Source organism: Triplophysa dalaica, chromosome 3 (genome assembly GCF_015846415.1).
Source record: "Triplophysa dalaica isolate WHDGS20190420 chromosome 3, ASM1584641v1, whole genome shotgun sequence".
NCBI lineage: Eukaryota > Metazoa > Chordata > Actinopteri > Cypriniformes > Nemacheilidae > Triplophysa > Triplophysa dalaica.
Genome location: NC_079544.1, coordinates 3,092,537 through 3,098,373, shown reverse-complemented (window position 1 = coordinate 3,098,373; position 5,837 = coordinate 3,092,537).

Sequence of the window (5,837 nt, the reverse complement as noted above, 5' to 3'; positions counted from 1 at the left end):
AAGATGGACGACAGAGATCTGAACACTAGTGCTGGGAATCGATGCCAGAAAGAATCTTTAAAGGAATCCAATCCTCTTTCAGAGTCTTCATAAGCACAAGCCCCTTAGCTGATGTCAGCGATCAACTAAATAACATTAGTTTAGTTTCTAAAACAGTACAGACTTCAGTAAAAACTGATGGATGAAATCTAGAGCTGTGGAATGACAAAAATATTTAGTATCTATAAAAGCAAAAGCTTGTTTGCACACACAATGCAGATATAATAATGTATCCACACATTTAAAAAATCATATAAGTACGTTTGTCTTTTCAGACTTTTTTTTCTCTCTACCGATGAGATCAGTGTGTGTGTGAAGAGTTGCATTAAAGCACACAACATATTTACTTGGATGTCTGTTTAAAGCTGTTAAAGGACAGAACTTTTTCAACACCTGTCTGCACTACTTGCATTAACATTAAATAAGAAGATTAGAAAGAGCAATGGCAAAAAAAGAGTCTATTAGTCGCTAAAGAAAACTAGAACACATTATCACCCGATCTCTAGAGATCTGTCTGTCATTTACTATATGCATAGTATTCTTAATTTTTTTTATATAATTATCTGATTATCGGCGATCTATATAACACAAGTATTTTTGTGTACACACTGCTGAATAACCTCAAAAAAAGTGAATAGTAATTTGACATGTGCTTTATTTTGAAAACAGCTAGTAAATAAAAAAAAAACTGAGAAAGATTATTACTGATGTTATTAATAATACATTGGAATTGCAGGACAAGATTGTCATATTTGGTTAAGTTTTTGTTATAGAAACCATAAACGATTAATAAATGTAAAAAGTGACAGCTTTAGAAAATTGTTTTTCATGAAAAATGTGTAATTTGTTTATTACAAATAAAAATCTTTAGTACAACAGGGAATTGAGCAGGAATCGAAAACAGCAGCTAGGAATCGATTCTTTTGATTCCCAAACCAGGAATTAGAATTGGAATCGACTCCAAAAAATCTGAATCGTACACAAGGGCTATAAAAACAGATGCAGGGACAAACAGGAAGTGAGACACAGCTGAAACCATTTAATGACCACAAGACATAAAGACAAAGTATGGAGTCCTTACAAAACAAGACACAAACTGTGGTGCCCTGAGGTGGAGATCCTGCGCCAGCAACAGACCGTGACAATAACCTTTTGTTCACACCTTTATTAATTCCATCTGTTAATATACTGCTCTTTTCTTTCCATCTTTTCTTTCCCCCTCTTTAAAACAAACATGACAAACATTTTATTAGGGGTGTAAGTGTAAGTGTAAGTGCATTTGTACCGAACCTTCACAAGCAAAATTCCAAATGAAATCATGATTCTTATGCCATTCAAAGTGCAGATTCCCTGGACTTTAGACTTTGAAGAACAGAGCATGTGCTATAAGTAGAAGTTTGGTTCAGAATGCACTTTGGCAAAGAATTGACTGAGACATGGTTTCCTCATTATCTTCTGCATTTCTACATATACACAGTGCAGCATGGTGCCCGTCAGCAAATGTTTTTGTTTTTATGGCATAATTTAAGCATAAAACCTAACTGTTTGCCAATAAACATACATTTATATTTTAAAGGGGTCAAATGGCGCGAATACGTTTTTGGTGAGTTAAACGTTGCCCGTGCATGTAAGTATTAGACGCGTAAAATTGTCGCAACAAAAGATGCATTCTATCTCAATGAAACTCGTCCTATTTTTTTATTTCATTGACTTTTATTAATTTACCTTTTTCTCCCTTTCTCACAGGTCAAAGGACATTTCCATTCAGTTCAGAGCTTGTGGACATTAGGGTTGTAGTAAATCCTTGTGTCTAGTATGACAATTAATGAAAGACACAGGGTCACATTAAATATGGTAAGGCTAAATGTACAATGCCTTGCTGTGCAAGATCTTCTAATCCAGGGGTATTCAATGTTTTTCGGGGCAAGGACCCCGTAGATGAGAAATGCATGGAGCAAGGACCCCCTTATACCAAATTTGTAACCGGAGCTATTTAAGAAACAACTCTATTGTCACAGCAATATTATGTTAAGAATTACATCAGCACTATTATGTTATTGTTGCACAAAGGCTAAATACTTTTCTGTGTATTATTTTTATTTTTAATATAGATTGCTTGGTTATTTTAAGGGATTTGCAGCATCAAACATTTTCTTTTTACTGTTTTATTGACAATAAACATTCATTTAAACCTTAGTTTTTATGAAGGCTTCAATGAGATGACTGACCCTTGTTAAAGGCACAAAGACTATTCTAGTGGAGGTAGAGGTTGTCTCTGGATGTGAAAGAAGTGCAGATTTTATGCTTTCTGTTGTAAAATCAAGCCGTTTGTCATTCTTTTTTCTTCTCTCACTTTTCTCTGTGTGTGGCAGAACACACCACTATAATACTGAGCTCCGTTGTCTTTCTCGTGGATCAGCATTATTGCGGTTGTTACACGAACATGAACACAAGTTTTTTTCTGCAGAGTATCATGATGAAGGAGAACTACATGACGCGACAAGTCCGAGTTACTTTTGGGGAAACTTTTTTGACAGCCATCATCAGTAGGCTACTGTGTCCTATACACCAGGTAAACCAATGTTTTTGTCAGACACCTTGTCCAGAGCGGTGGATCCAACTGCACCCTCTAGTGGACAGTTGACTGAGGATATTCAAACGTGTGTGAACATGAGCTCTAGCTGTTGCTGATTCTAAAATGAAATTGATCTATGAGGAGATGGGACAAGACCCAACATTCACTCAGGTGAAATACTATGTAACGAACGGTTGGCCAGATGTGAAGCAAAAATTGTGTCGTCATATATTATATCACACCATGTGTGGCTTTATGGATAGTTTTGAAAAATGGTTAAGTCCATTGTTATATTATTTGTGACGTTAATTATATTAGTTGTTAATAAAGAGAACAAAACACATGTTTGCCACGTTAATGTAGAATTATATTTCATTACGTTAAATCAAATTACTTAATATATTTTAAATGAAACACTGATATTTATAACATTCATTTAACATTTTTTCTGGTTTAGATAATAATGATCGGATATATATCACAAGATTAAGATGTCTTCCTTTTGCGCAATTGCAATATGTCAGATGGTGATAATGTGTGAGGGCAGAATAAGGATGAGCTGTGAATAGGAATACGTAGCAGATGTTAAATTGATTGTTTTGCATAATAATAATAAGTTTAATCAGGGCTGCTGTGATTACATTAAGTGAAGACAAATACAGTTTCATAAAGTTTTGTAGCGATGCAAATCTATAACTTAAAAGTAAATCAACCTTCACCACAAGAGGGCAAACTAGACTTTTATAAAATAAATCTGAACTTTTCTCAGTTATCATACAACCAGTTTGATAGAACAAAGATTTGATAGAACATTACATTATTTGTTTCTAAGTATGTGCAATCCCCTGACACACATGTCATTTGGGTTAAAGCCCCTGCGGGTCTTGTGCATGTTGTCCAGTTTGTCCATGAGTCCCTAGTGTCAGTTGCAATCTTATATGAAATCCAAAAGGGCAATTAGCATGTGGCCCATTTTCAGCCCATTTCATGCAGTAGGGGAATGTACAGTAAAGACCAGTTGATCAGTTATAATGAATGAAGACAAGGAGTCAGAGATGAAGATGATCAAACAACATTTACTGAAGAAACACAAGCAGAGGTCAGCTTCAGCACTCATGAGGAGTTCCACAGGCCGACCTGCTGTTACATCCATACAGTAGTATTCATGATAACAGAAACAATTCATCGGTTATTACATAAGTACACATGTGTTTCTCTCTGATCGGCAGAATGTTATGAAAACTTGTTGAGAAGACACTTGTGCACGTTTTTACATGTCAATACACACGTCTAGGTCTATTTCATACAGTCATGACAACAATGAAAGAACTTATGTCCTAAGAATTTTGGGAAAACAGACTAGGAACTATTATGGTAACACTCAATAATATTTATAACATTATCACAAAAGGTACTGATCAGATCTTAATCATATTTAAATTATTATTGTTATTGAAGGATAAATATTTTTAAATTATTATTGTTATTGAAGGATAAATATTTTTAAATTATTATTGTTATTGAAGGATAAATATTTTTAAATTATTATTGTTATTGAAGGATAAATATTTTTAAATCATTATTGTTATTGAAGGATAAATGTTGAATAATAATTGATTAATAATTTTGTCAGATCCACACATGTTTGAAGCAAGGTGGAGCCACAGAACACAACCCTTCAATGAGCATATAGGGGCACCACAGACATTATATTGCACAAATGTTGGCTTGAAATCAACCACAAGATGGCACTACATCCCATTCCTTGTTATTAATTCTGGACTCCATTTCCCATAACCCTTTATTAGGCTCATGATTGTTAATCAATTTCACCTGTTCCTCATTAGACCTGCTTTCTGATGGAAACAATGTGTTACTAGTGCAAGATATACCCTATTTTATTAAGGTTTCTGAGAGAGTCACGATTGTTACACAGAATTTAAGGTTGTTAAATATACTTATAAGGAAATATATTCTTTTTTTATTATTAAGATTTTTAAGTCTAGTAGTATTTTCCTCCTTGGTCTTCTTAATATTAGGTTGCGAGGAGGACTTTTAAGAGACTTAAGAGTTTCTTTAGAAGCAGAGAAAATGGACAAAACCCGAAAAGTGAGAAGAAATGTGTTACAATGACTATAATATTCCATATTACTTTATTAAGGTTTATCTGACTTTAAACTTGTATTGCTGTGTGTGTTCAACTTGTTTATCTTGGTTTAGGTTTTCTTGTACAGCTGCTTTCATGCAAAGCAAATTGTAAAAGAGCTATAAAATAAAATGACATTTAATTGAATGACAGTGAGTTAAGACATAACACATTAGGTCGTGCAGGGTTCATGTTTGTCACCAATCCTAGTATAGACACGCTACCATCTCCAAAACAGCCCTGAAATGCCATAGCGGCATCACACTACATTAACATATATAGCAATTGGACAAATGCAGCTACTGTAGTGATCTGTTATAGTGATCACAGATAAACTTACAGCACATAAAGAAACTTATTGTGTCACAGTTAATTTTCTATCAAATACGTTGACATAAACAGCTTGGTAAATTTCCTGTAGCTCAGTGGTAAGAGCATTGTGTTAACAACGCAAGGTTGTGGGTTTGATCCCAGGGGATTGCAAATACCTATGTAAAATGTATAGAATAAAGCAATGTAAGTTGCTTTGGATAAAAGCGTCTGCCAAAATGCCTAAATGTTAATGTAATGTAATGTAAATTAAAAAAAATATGAAAGAATGTATATATATATAGTGCGTGCGCTTGTGTAAGAGTATGGTAAAACAGGAAAAAAGACATCTGCAATTTCAAACTAAGGACATAAAGCACTCTTTTTTTTCCTTCTTGGTCAACCAACCAATCACAGTCTTTAAAAGATTGTGACATACATAGCAACGAGGTTAGCCCCGCCTCCTCACTAAGAGAAAAGTTTTTGTCTTTTCCTTGCTCAAAGTTGGTCTCAGATTGGTCCTGAATTGTTCTTCACATAAAATATGAGCTTTCTTAGAGGATTTCTAGAAGCTTTAAGAATACGGGCCCTGGAATTTGACTTTCGCCTGTATTTTTGGATTATAGTTTTTGGATTGACACTATTAAACTGCAGTTGGATCCTTGATCTGTGTCTCATTCCATTAAGTGCCGAACAGCTTTAGCTGCCTGGAATACCAGATCAGCACCAGGTCTTTTAAAATATGTTCTATTCTCTTCTTCTGTGATC